Raw genomic sequence first — 13,182 nt, forward strand, 5'->3', positions numbered from 1 at the left:
TGGAACTGTCATAGGATAATGGCCTTTTGATGGCACAGAAAATGCCAAGGCAGAGATAAGACATTTATTTTGAAAGCACTAGGCAATCACCTTTGGATGGTGTCCTTCTACTGGGTCTTTATTTCTAATATACTGATAATTGATAGGGGTTAATTATTTTTCTTGATGGGTTTGATGTATTAGGCAATGGGCTTACTCGCTATATTTTCACTGAGTTGTGGCATCATCACTGGACTCCAGGGTGAACCTTCTGTCCTCCATTTTCTCCCACCAGAATTCTGAATCGGCTTTTTAAATGCTGCTATTGTTATATGAGTGAGAGGATTCTTGGTAAGCTCTCAACTCTTGTGCTCACCTCAGTGATGTAACCATCAGCTTAGGTCTTTTGTTTTAAGTTTTCTGGAAGCAGAAATATACTGTACAATATGAAGTTAACATTTTAAGTGTGGAAAATCAGATTTGTAGGTGACCAGAATTTTCTGTAAAGGTAGAGTTTGAAAACTCAACCTGTCTGCAAGTATTATGCAACCACCTTGTTGTCGAAAATATTTCCTGCAGGTCAAAAAAAAAAAAAAAAAAGGTCAACTATAGAGTCAATCCTATTAATCCTATAAACCTCATGAAACTCAAATTATCTTACCAGCAAAACCCAGTGAGTGTGTATGTATGTGTGTGTCTGTGTGTCTGTGTGTGTAAATGGCCATGAAAGGGCAGTCAAATATCCCGCACCATAGCTGTGTAGATGGTTATTGCTTCTCTTTTACAGAGTGTAATGAAAAGTTAGGAGAAAGCCTTTGGTTTGTTATTATTAATCTTGTTTCAAGGAAACATGAGACAAGGTGGATGATTTGGATTGACTTTTTATTTGCTGTTAGTATGGTGATTCCACTCACACACTGTCTTGAATGTACACATTTTAGCTTAATGGAGTTTTCAAGAGTCAAGTTATAGCCCCTCAACAACTAAGTTCAGCCCTCACTGTTGTTGGATCATGCTACAGGAAGATAAGCCCTTTGACCTTTCTTTCCAAGCCTACTTACTCCAATAGAGCTTGAATGGCAAAGGAAGATTTCATCTTTTGTCTCCTATCCTGAACTTCTCTGATACATGTCTTGAATTTTTATTCAAATTACTTTGGGTTTTAATTTATTCAGTCAAATGTCAACCAAGTCTTGTTTATCCTGTGGATTACATTCATGCTCACTGCAGAATTCTCTAACATTTTGATTTCTAATTATTTTCTTGTTTATCCATGTGGTAGGATGTTTTGAATTCTACCTTCTGACCACTGACCAGTTGGAATTATAATTTTCCTTCCTTCCCAAGCATCTGGCAATAAAAGTTGCATTCATTCAGTCTTAGAAAAATCTAGCAAATGCTTTGCCTCTGCTTTTGCTTCTTCACTATTTATTGTACTCAAACACATCAATGTATTTCGAATATTGGAAGTGACCTTGAATACTATGTATAACCACAGTTTTGCCAAGATCTTTGGTCATGAGGCAATGCACAAAGGCAGCAAAGAATTTGAAACTAAGAGTAGGCAGTTCAAGGAGCTGGGAAGCTGATGCTGCAACAGAGACCAACCCCAAACTCCTTCCAGCTCTTAACTTTCTACCACTGGAATTTTAAACCTGTGTCCTCCCTCTTCTAAGGCCAATACTCTTTCTGTTCTTTTCTCTTATTATTACTTCAGAATTATGAACTAATACATGACCTCCCCTCTTCCCTTGACATCCACTCCAACTTGAACTTGGCATGCGAAGATGGCCCATATTGGACAGCAGCAGGTAATGATTCAGAAAGGCTTTGAAAAATAGGGAATCTAAGTTCCATCATACTGAAGAGATTGGTCAGAAAGTCAGCTGCAAGACAGCTGGACATACCATAGTCTATTCCAAAAAATTAGAGGAGTTTGGTGTGGTTACAGGTGTAGAATAGACGAGCAAAACAGACAACAGGATGGAAACTAAGTTTGGATCCACATTATGATGACCTTTAAGAACTGTGATATGGAATTTAGCATTTGCATAGGGTAGGTTGAGTCCATGGAGGTCTTCAACCAGGTATGGGATCATATTTCAATTTTTAATTTGGGAGAGCCATTTGGAAGCAAAATGGAGAAATGATTGGAGAATTAGTTGGCGAAATTTAGGGAGACACAAATAAGAGAATACCATAATATATGAGATGAGGGCAGGAAGAGTCTCAATAAAAGGTTAGGTGAAACCAGAGCAGACGAGTGTTCTTAATGCTAAGACAGACAAGAGATGGTTAAAGATTGAGAAGACAATGGCAATGTTGGAGAAGGTGTTAGTGCAAATGTAACTATCAAAGATAGTGCCCCACTGCAATAGGATCATACTGTCACAGCAAAGTAAAAGCACCAAGGCCAGAATGGGATGGATACCTTGTAAAGTCAGTTATAATACTCAGGCTCTCTGAAGCAGAGGAAAAAGTTCCAGATGAGGAGGACACTTTGATGGAGGGAAAAAATAAAGAAGTGTTAAAGAGAGGGAATGGAATGGTTGAGATGGGGAAAGGACAGAGAGGGAGAGCAAGGAAAGAGATAACTTGATTGTGGGAGCCATTATGGAGCTAGCATGAATCGGGCACCAGGGAAATTTCCAGAAATTCATAAGGATGCTGCCAGCTAAGACCCTAAGCATTAGTGGAGAGAGTGCAAGAACTGGCCTTCCCCTGTAATCAGATTGATGACTACCTTAATTGTCATCATAGAACCTTCATCCAGCAGCTGATGGAAGTAGATGCACAGATCCACAGCTAAGCACTGGGCTGAGCTTCTGAAGACCAGTCAAAGGGAGGGAGGAGCAATAATATTAGCAAAGGAGTCAAGAGCATGACGGGGATACCCACAAAAACAGCTGACCTAAGCTAGTGGGAGTTCACTGACTCAAAACTAACAATAGGGGAACCTGTACAGGACCAAAGTAGGCCCTCTGAATGTGAGTGACAGATAAATGACTTAGGTACTTTGTGGGGCCACTGGCAGTGGGACCAGGATTTATTTTTAGTGCTTTAACTGGCTTTTTGGAGCCCATTCCCTTTGGAGGACTACCATGCTTAGCCTAGATACCAGGGGGGAGGGCCTCGATCCTGCTTCAAAGTGATGTACCAGACTTTGTTGACTTGCCATGGGAGGCCTTGCCCTCTCTGAGGGGTGTATGGGAAGTGGGGTGAGGGCAAGTTGTGGGAGAGCAGGAAGAAGGGAGGGATTGAGAACTTGGATAGGTATGGAATATGAGAAAGGATTATTTTAAAAACAAATTAACAAAAATAAAAAAGAGAATTAAGTCTTTGCTGGATATTTGTTGTAATAACACCCAGAGATCTTCAATATTTTTTAGAATTGATTCACATTTTGGTTTTAAAATCCCAGATGCCAATAATGCTGCTACATGCAAACAGTTCATACCAAATGGTAGACGTTTGTTTAGGGTTGTCCTAGAAATCGTTGGAAGTTCCGTATTAATCCTAAGATGAATTTCATCTAACAATCTCTTATGAAATTAAAGCTAACCACTCAAATCACAACTTATTAAATTAAATCTCTAATACAATAGTATCCAAAGATCTACTGATGGGATACTTCCATGATAAGGAGTGTTAGTACAAAAATATTAAGCAGTCTTTGTTTTCTTTGATTAAACCATTATACTTCTCTAAAAGCAGTAATTTTTGTATGAACAACAAAACAGTAAATTCACAGCACAAATCTGAGCCAAGGTGTTTCAGGCAGTATTTCTTGGTATCAGATGGTGTGATGGCAGGTATGTTACAAAAAAAAAATGCACATGGTGTATTCGGAAACAAGGCTGCAGTGAAGTCATGCCATGCAACACAGTCAACCCAGAACTCTGCACATGCTCTGTTGTTAAACTGCATCCTCTTTCAAGGGAAATTTTGAAAAAAAAATTAATTGTGGCCTGCCTTGACTAACACAAGAATTCATGCCAATGAAAATTTCTCACATGGAGAAAGTTTGCAAAATTTAATCATTGTTATATTTGTGAATTCATTATAATTATCAATATACCATTGCAGAAGTACTTAGTAATGCTTGACCAGGGATAACAATACATGTATTGGTAGGCAGTAAAGTTATTGTTTTAAAAATTGGATTAACCTTTATATTTATGCTTTATTGAATTAGATCTGAAAAATTATTTCAAGTTAGATGCAATGACTAGTCTAGGGTCTCAATGTGAACTGAGCTGACATGGGTCAAGTTGTTCCACCTGAATTTCTGTGAACTAGGATGGTTAATGGATTGTTCCTCGTGCCCTCCTAATTGCATGGCGACAAACCATTATTGATGGGAAGCTGTCAATTGGTGTTTAAGGTCCATAATTAGAGTTGACAAACCTTTGATAGATTTCTATGATTGAAAAAAAACTTTCTGACTTCCCTTGAGTGGAGCATTTGTAGGACTGATTGAAAAATTGTTGCTGTGAGCTGGAGGTTGCTAACATGAGCCTTGTTTGAGGTATATGGTATTTCTAGACCGTTCATTTTTAAGTTTACAAATTCTAGCTAGAAAACAAAGTCTGGCTACCTATTAGATGATGTCACAAGAACATACCATATAAACTCCAATGTGATACCTGGCTTTCCCAGAGCCTATACATTCTAGCTTCTCACCATCCTCAAGGTGGTTGCCTACTCTAACTCGGAGGCACATCCCATGCTCCCGTATGGATCATCTATATCAGCTCTCTGATAGTTTTGACAGATCTGGCATAGCTCCTTCTTATACTCCATTCAGATCTCTGCTCTCCCTGGTCATGTCTGAAATCCTAACTCAGAGCACTCTTTGCCCCTTGCCCTTCTCTACTCTTCTTCACAGTGTTTAGGACTAGTAGACAATAAGCTAAGTGCCCATGTGTTTCTTTGTTCCTTGTCTTTCTTCTCTAGAATACAAGCTGCTTAGGATAACAACTCACTTGCTTGCTGATGGATTCCTCAATCAGTGAGGTTCCCTAGAGAAATAGAACTTATACAATATGTATTTGGATATTTATGCATGTATATTAATCTAGAATCGTCAAAATAATAACAATAGCTGTCTTACACTCAAGAGGCTGAGAATATAGTTGCTCCATCCATGATGCTGGGTGTTTTGGCAACCAAATCTGGTAATAAAGTTCTTGGGGAACCACTGTCCCTCAGTCAAACATAGAAGACTGGAAACACTGGCTAATATCAGCCAAGAAATCCAAAGCAGCCACTTCAGGGTAAAGACAGTTAGAGGAAAGGATGAACAAGGAAAGGTGAACAGTTTTCCTTTTCGGTGTCCTTTTTATCTGGGCTGCTACAAGAAGGTACATCCACATTTGGAGTTGAGCTTTTTAGATCACCTAAGACAGTCAAGACAATTCCTACTTTGAGATTTCCTGCACAGGTGATTCTAAATTGTGACAGGCTGACATTGAAAATAAACAGTCACAGTCCCCAACACCTACAACCATGCCCAGAACATGGTAAGAACTCAACAGATACTTGTTGAATAAGTGAACAAATATATAAAATCAACTGATCAAAGAAAACTTATATAATCCCAGGAGAGACTAATTATTCTTTTCTCATGATCCAAATCGCCATGGTAATAGCCAGGATGGGCCTCCAATATAAACTTCTGAAAGTCTATAAAAATCACCATAGACTCAATTCCACCCACACCTCCCCATCTATCCCTCAATGTGTTCATATTTCATTTCTGTATTCAATACACATCCAATACTGTAGTAGGAGCTGCAGGCTGTGTTCCTGCCGCCCCAGCTCCTGGTCGCCTGGCTAGCTTATGCCCTGAAATAACAACACACAAACTGTATTCTTTTAAACACTGCTTGGCCCATTATATCTAGCCTCTTCTCGGCTAACTCTTGCACCTGGACTAGCCCATTTCTAATAATGTGTGTAGCACCCCAATGTGCGCTTACTGGGAAGATTCTAGCCTACGTCCATCCTGGGTGGGAGCTTCATGGCATCTGCCCCAGAGAGGAGAGCTATCGAGTCTGAGCTCACTTCCTCTTCCTCCCAGCATTCTGTTCTGTTTACTCCACCCAACTATGTTCTAACCTATGAGGACCAAGCAGTTTCTTTATTTTTTAAACACTGACCTTCCTCCATCACAATACATGCATATTAAGCACAAGTTCTTTCCTTAATTTAATGAAGGGAAAACCTCACCTCCATCCTCCTATTACATTCAGTGAAAATAAGGTCATGAATCAGACCTGCTTGCTTCAAAGGACCAAAGATCCATTGGCTGTTGTTCAGGTTTTCCAGAGGTCCAAAGGAAGAAATGCCAGGCTTGTCTGCACCATCCAGTTTATAGCCATGGAATCTATTGGTTTTCACATTTCCATATTTTTGTAGCACATTAGCAACCACAATAAAAAATATTAAACGTGGAAATGGTTAGGTATGTGTCAGTAGAGAGGCTGCCTAGCTATACTTCCTGCTGCATACATCAGAGAGTGCTGACTTCCACAGTTTCCGAAACTCTGTTACTTGCTTGCAAAGTTATCTAGTGCTTAAAATGTAATAAGAGTTAGATGCTGGTTTTCCCCCCTTTGTTTTTGCTGTGAAAAACTGTGTTTCCTTTAGAGGAGCTTACAATTTATATACTGAAAATATATAAAAGAATTATGTGTCAACAAAATGGTGTTTAAGGTTCTAAATCACCCGAGCAGTCAGCCCTGAGACTTCCTCACTAGACATCGCAGAGACTTTATGAAAGTTTTATTCTACAATTCCCTGCTCGCCTTTGCTCTTAGCTGCTTCTTCCAGCTATTCATATGGTTTGAAAAATAGAGTTTATATGCTTTAAGTTGCAAGGCATTTAGAATTTTCATAATCTCTTTATTGTGGCTGAAACAGTCAAAAAATGAAGTCTGCTGTTGATAATACTTCACTGCCTTTACTAGATTAACTGGGACAATGAAGCTAGAACTTGTGGCCTTTTTTAAAATATTCCATCTTAGGGTGCCTTTATTATGAGCAAGGTAGACGGTAATTAAATTAATTTCTTGGTATTAGTTGACTGTCAGGCAGCAGGGTATTAATGAAGCTTCACAAAGAATTGATACTAAGACAGGTTCGTGAGAATGAGAACTTTCCTTTTGCATCTTTCATCACACGTGGGCTAATCATGATAGGTGATTATTGCTTCTTGTTCAGTTCATTTGTAAAAGTATATCGCAGTCCCTTTGCCAAAGTGTCCATTTTCAATGTTTAAGCTTCCCACAGTCAATGAAAGTCTGAAAAATAGTATATGCAAAACTGAGAAACAAGTAATTTCTAAGTGTGAAGTATTCATAACAAGTGGAGCAGCAAAATCTCCTACTGCCCTTCTGTCCCATACAAAGTGTGAGTCAACCTTCAGCTTGATGTATCCATGTTGTGTGAGTTGTCCACCTAGTTAGTTCTGTTTAGTTAGTTGCTTTGCCTCCTTGGTTATCAGATGGGCTGCTGTAACACCTCCGTATGCAACTGAGTTTCCCTTTTATTGTGTGTCTTTGTGTGTGTTCATGGGCATATGCTCCTGTCTGTGCATGGGTGCACATGCACATGTATGCATGTGTATTTGGAGGCCGTTGATTGGTATCAGGTGTCTTCCTCAATCCTATTCCACCACAGCTTTTGTGAGTGGCTGGGCAGAAAACTTCAGAGACATTTTCTCTCTGCCTCTCCAGCATCTTCATCCAGCTATTTTCGTGTTTGTTTTCATTTTTATTTTTTAGGCTTGGCGTGGTTTTACAGTGGGTTCCGGGACATCCCACAGAGGGCCTCACACTTTACTGATTTTTCAACTAAGACTCCATCACCTGTTACAACATTAAGGACTGGTCAACCGACCTTTAGTGCAGACCTTTGGGAGATTAAGTTTTAAATTATGACAGAAACCAGTTGTAACTTTGTCTCTATTATGGGTTTTTGGATTTTACTCCTCTATTTAATTTGTTTGTGCATCCCCACTTAGAACTACATAGAAAGTTTGAGCTGGTCTAGCCCAAGTTTTCTAGCATATCATGGCTGCCCTTGGACCATCTGTTCATCCTTAACTCAATCAGCTGTGAAAGAAGGATTAGGTCACACAGTAACAAGAGCTGTTTGCTCTTCAGAGGTTATAAAGAGGTAATGCATAGGCACCTTGTAGTTATGTCTGGTTCGATTTTCCTTGTAAGTGCTAGGCTGTGAAGGGGTTCTGAATTACCCAGGACACAGGATTGTCAGCCGTGGTCAGAACAAACTCTCTGAGGACGGTGACACCTAAGGTTAAATCAGAGCTGAAGGTGATGCATCCAGGAACTGTATCAGACAGAGAAAACAGTGTAGGAAAGAAATAGGGAGGAAGATATCTATCCCAGGGACTCAGCTGCATATTGTTTAATAAATATTCCTGAAATGTAAATTATTAAGTTGTATTAGCATGAATAAAGTAAGGCAGGAACCATGATAAAATGAATATAAAATCTAAGAATGTAGGGATGACTCCCTTGAGGAAGATGGGCATGGATGTGGTGAGACTGTAGGCAGAAAGACGATGTAGGAGTTCTTGTAAGAGACAAAGTATTTCAGCTACAGAGTAGAAGTCGGAGACAAAGGACGAGTAATGTGACAGAGGACTAACTACTGAGTATGCTGACCCCGTTTACTGAAACATTAAAAGTTGGACAGCAAAGGAGAGGAACAGGTGTTGTCTAGTGAAGTTTATGGAGGGAAACACTGGTAGCTGAAACATCCAAGGAGAGTGAGTTTGAGGAAGAAGCATTAGACAGAAAGGGAGGTGGGGTCCCTGGGAAATAGATGTGACAGAAGTTGTTCACTCTGATGAAGCCCAATGTCATTCTCAGCAGTCTGTTAATTTTTCTTTCTATCACTACAAAATAGTATAGCTGGAAACTGAGTCAGTGGGGCAAGTATGAAAAGAGAAAATACCCATCTGCACAGCGATGAAGATTTGGTCACATAACAATAGATGGCCATGCCACCTGTGCTCCAGGAGCATGCACTCCCAACCTGAGGTTGGCTGGAGCCCTTAACTTCACCCCTTTGTCCTTGATGGTGCTTTAGAATGGCAGCGTTCATGAAACTGACAGGGAAGAGTAGTTAGGAACATAAACAGTCTTCATTTTGACTGGCAAGATGGCTTAGCTGTTAAAGGAGTTCAATTCTTGGGACCCATATCATCCTAGAAGAGAACTAATTCTCACAAATTGTCCTCTTGCTTCTGTATTCCCTGTGGCATGAGTGTGTTAATGTCTGTATACAAATAAAGAAATAAATAAAATCAAAATGTTCACATCAAATCAAATAACTTAAAAAGGAAAAGTTTCTTGTTGCCTGCAAATATCTTTGATAAACTGGAGAATCAGAAAACCACAGCAAATTGGGATATAGTATAGCTGGAAACTGAGTCAGTGGGGCAAGTATGAAAAGAGAAAATACCCATCTGCACAGAGATGAAGATTTGGTCACATAACAATAGATGGCCATGCCACCTGTGCTCCAGGAGCATGCACTCCCAACCTGAGGTTGGCTGGAGCCCTTAACTTCACCCCTTTGTCCTTGATGGTGCTTTAGAATGGCAGCGTTCATGAAACTGACAGGGAAGAGTAGTTAGGAACATAAACAGTCTTCATTTTGACTGGCAAGATGGCTTAGCTGTTAAAGGAGTTCAATTCTTGGGACCCATATCATCCTAGAAGAGAACTAATTCTCACAAATTGTCCTCTTGCTTCTGTATTCCCTGTGGCATGAGTGTGTTAATGTCTGTATACAAATAAAGAAATAAATAAAATCAAAATGTTCACATCAAATCAAATAACTTAAAAAGGAAAAGTTTCTTGTTGCCTGCAAATATCTTTGATAAACTGGAGAATCAGAAAACCACAGCAAATTGGGAATCATTTAGGTTGGTAAATAAGCTACTCAGAGTATAAAATGAATAAATGAAGGAAGGAAGGAAGCAAGGAAGGAAGGAAGCAAGGAAGGAAGGAAGCAAGGAAGGAAGGAAGCAAGGAAGGAAGGAAGCAAGGAAGGAAGCAAGGAAGGAAGGGCTTACCCCATACCAGAGTGGCAGATAAAGATTGGTCATGGCGATTGAACAGGATTCCACAATGTAAGTTAAAGGATATGAAAGTATCTAAATATAATCGTAATGTGTAAGGCTGGCCAGTGATTCATCTCCCAAAGAAATGAGATTACTGATTGGATACTGGTCTGTTAAACTTCTTGGTTCTAATGAAAGTAGGCCCTGGGCATTCTTGAGCATGATTTCACATGTAGGTAAGAGGAAATCCAAATAGCTACAACAGCGTGAGAAATCTCCCACTTCATGTACTAAAGAGTTCAATCTACAGACCTCTTAGAACATCTTCAAGAACGTGTTGCCTTTTCTCCCATTGTGTTTTGGCAGAGCTGGCCTCATCCTAAGGCTATCTCCTCTCCTGACAGACGGGCACATGCTGATCCAACAAAGGCTTCTTGCTTCATATCCAAGAAAGGGAACTTATTTTAAAACGACTCCCACAGAAGCTAGAAATATTCTCTTTCCTACAACCCTCTGCAGACTTGCCTTATAGATGAATGGTCATATCCAGTTATATGCCATTCGGAGCCATTTGCTTTGAATAACAGGAAGAGACATGATAATTAGTTTGAGTTAGTCAGGAGCCACTCCTAAAGGAAGAGGTGGAGTCAAGTCCTTACCAAACTAAATATATGGCTGATTGTCCAGAGCCTAGAAGGAAGAAGACCAAAGGTGGAGAGGGGTAGGTTTTTATGTGGGAAGGACAATCAGAGAATGTTCAGAATGTTTAGAAAATGAATGTTTAGAAAAGTCCAGAAGGCACATCTGCTTGGAATTCCAGTTCTTTCCTTCCTTTCTTCCCCCCTCCCTCCCTCCCTTTTTATGTTGTGTGTATGAGTGTTTGCATACATGTTATGTGATGTACCACATGAGCTCAGTTCCCTTGAAGGCCAAAAGAAGGCATCAAATTCCCTAGAAATAGAGCTACAGATTGTAGTTAGCCACCTTGTGTGTGCTGGAAATCAAACACGGCTGTGAACCTCTGACCCATCTCACCAGCCCAGGTTTCAGTTTCTTAATGGAAAGACTGGGGAATCCATCCCAGAAATGGGGCAGGAAGTAGGTAAAGTACTATAGCCTAAACATTAAGGCCACAGGAGCCAGAGATAGCCATTTCACACCATAGTCCCACAAGGAGCCTACTCTCATTCTTCCTCGTCTCTCTTTTTCTGCACAGTAACCAATGTCAAAGTGGAGGCCGCTGGCAAAGCTTGGTCCATGCACTCACATCTTTTCAAGGAGTGAGCAGAGAACCCTGACCAAGTGCCCATCAGTCTGTTCACCACAGAGGAAAAGATCCTTCTCCCAAAGGTATTGGGGCAGTTTTCTAAATAAAGCTGTGACGGGTTTGGCTTGTCAGTGTGCACTATAAACTTCCCGAAATTCCAAATAAGTATGAAAGAGATATAATAAGCTTAAAATGGCAAAATGAAATGGAGAAATTACTTTTTTTTGTCTGAAGAGGTACTGATTAAATTAAATTTTGTTGATCACCTAGTGCATGCAACATGTTGTGTTATCACATAAAACTGGTAAAGACCCTCGTTCTGCCCATCAGGGTGATGCAGTGAATATTATACCCAGAAAGAAAGGAGCTTAAATAAAGACCTTGCAGCCTGGGTTTTTATTTTTAAGATGAGCACAACTCCACGAAACAAGGTCAAATATTGAGTAGTTGGCAGATCTGGAACCAGAGCCTTGAACTGTATTACCTAACCTAGGCAGGGTCTTTCTCTGAGGCTTGGCAGTGTGTTCAGTCATCAAAATTAACAACAAAGTGACCTCAGAGTAAGGATTCCAGCAATATCACATGCTAGAGACAAGGCTGAGAAGTCCTTGAATAGCTTTTCTCATCAACAGCAGCATAACTGACACCATAATCGTTCAGTCAGTTCCAAACAAAACTCATGGTGGGAAGGAACAAGAGCCCTTGTTTCACCCAGATGTGTTCTGCTAGTGAGGAAGTGTCCGGGGAAGGCAGCCGTGAGGGTGGCCAGTGAAGCATTGTTTGAAACTTCTGCACTAGCTACTCAAATTAATGAAATAATAAATTATCTGTGTAGAATGTTCTCGACAGTTATGACCCAAACAAAGGAGGGTGAGTAGTAGTGGCTCACGGTGGTTTCCTGGCTTCTAAAGGGCCTTCTGCTCTGAAGGCTCTGCATAGGAGTTAGCCCGGTGCTACCTTCTTTCTTTATGTGCTGTTTTTTTTAATCTGGTTGCTACTGTAGTTCATTTAAGCATCAGCAGATGGGGCCCTTGGTTCCTTTGAAGAATGGCAGGGATTGAATTTTGTTAGGATCTGGTGGGCTGCATGAATTTTTCTTTTTGTGTTTGCAGCCCGTAACATTTGCACTCTTTATAATACACACACCTTTGTTTAATCGAGGAAAAATAAAAGTCACTAGGGACACCAAAGTCCCTGCCCCCATTCGCATTCTGCTCTTCTACACAGGAAACTTCTATCTGCTTATGGGGAGATGAGGCTAGCACAGGGACCAGACAGCAGCATCCTTGGCACAACGAGGCAAGGCAAGGCAAGGTCGAGGTTAATGTTTTTAACTCAGGGTTTCACCGGGGCGGATCTTGTTACACGGGATCGCAGGTGACGGTTTGGTTGCATTGAAGTTATCCAGATTTTGCTTGATTTTCTCTCCTCTCACTTGGGTTTCAAGCTATGAAGACATGGTGTGAATTGGCTGTTTTTAGCCCTTGCCAGTGCTGATGCCTTTCCCGAGCGATGTTTGTCAATAGTTCATAAAGAGAAACACTGGTCGGCTGGCTCTTGCACCTGTTCAAGTGGGTGAGTCTCAGCTTCTGAGAGCTGAGATCCTTTCCCACCTTAAATGGAACAGCCCTCCGAGGGAAGAATATACTTTCCTGGGCAGAAGGGGCGATAGTGTTGGATCCTCATGGAGTCTTTTCTTGATTTTCTAGCTCTTCAGAATTAATCACTGTTTCGCCTGTGGTGTTCTTCTCTTGCCTCTTAACAGGGTTGATTCAGAATTTTATTTTGGTCAAGTATCATGGATAACCACAACAAAAAACATATGTTCCTTATGTGA

The sequence above is a fragment of the Chionomys nivalis genome, chromosome 18 (assembly GCF_950005125.1).
Source record: "Chionomys nivalis chromosome 18, mChiNiv1.1, whole genome shotgun sequence".
Lineage (NCBI taxonomy): Eukaryota > Metazoa > Chordata > Mammalia > Rodentia > Cricetidae > Chionomys > Chionomys nivalis.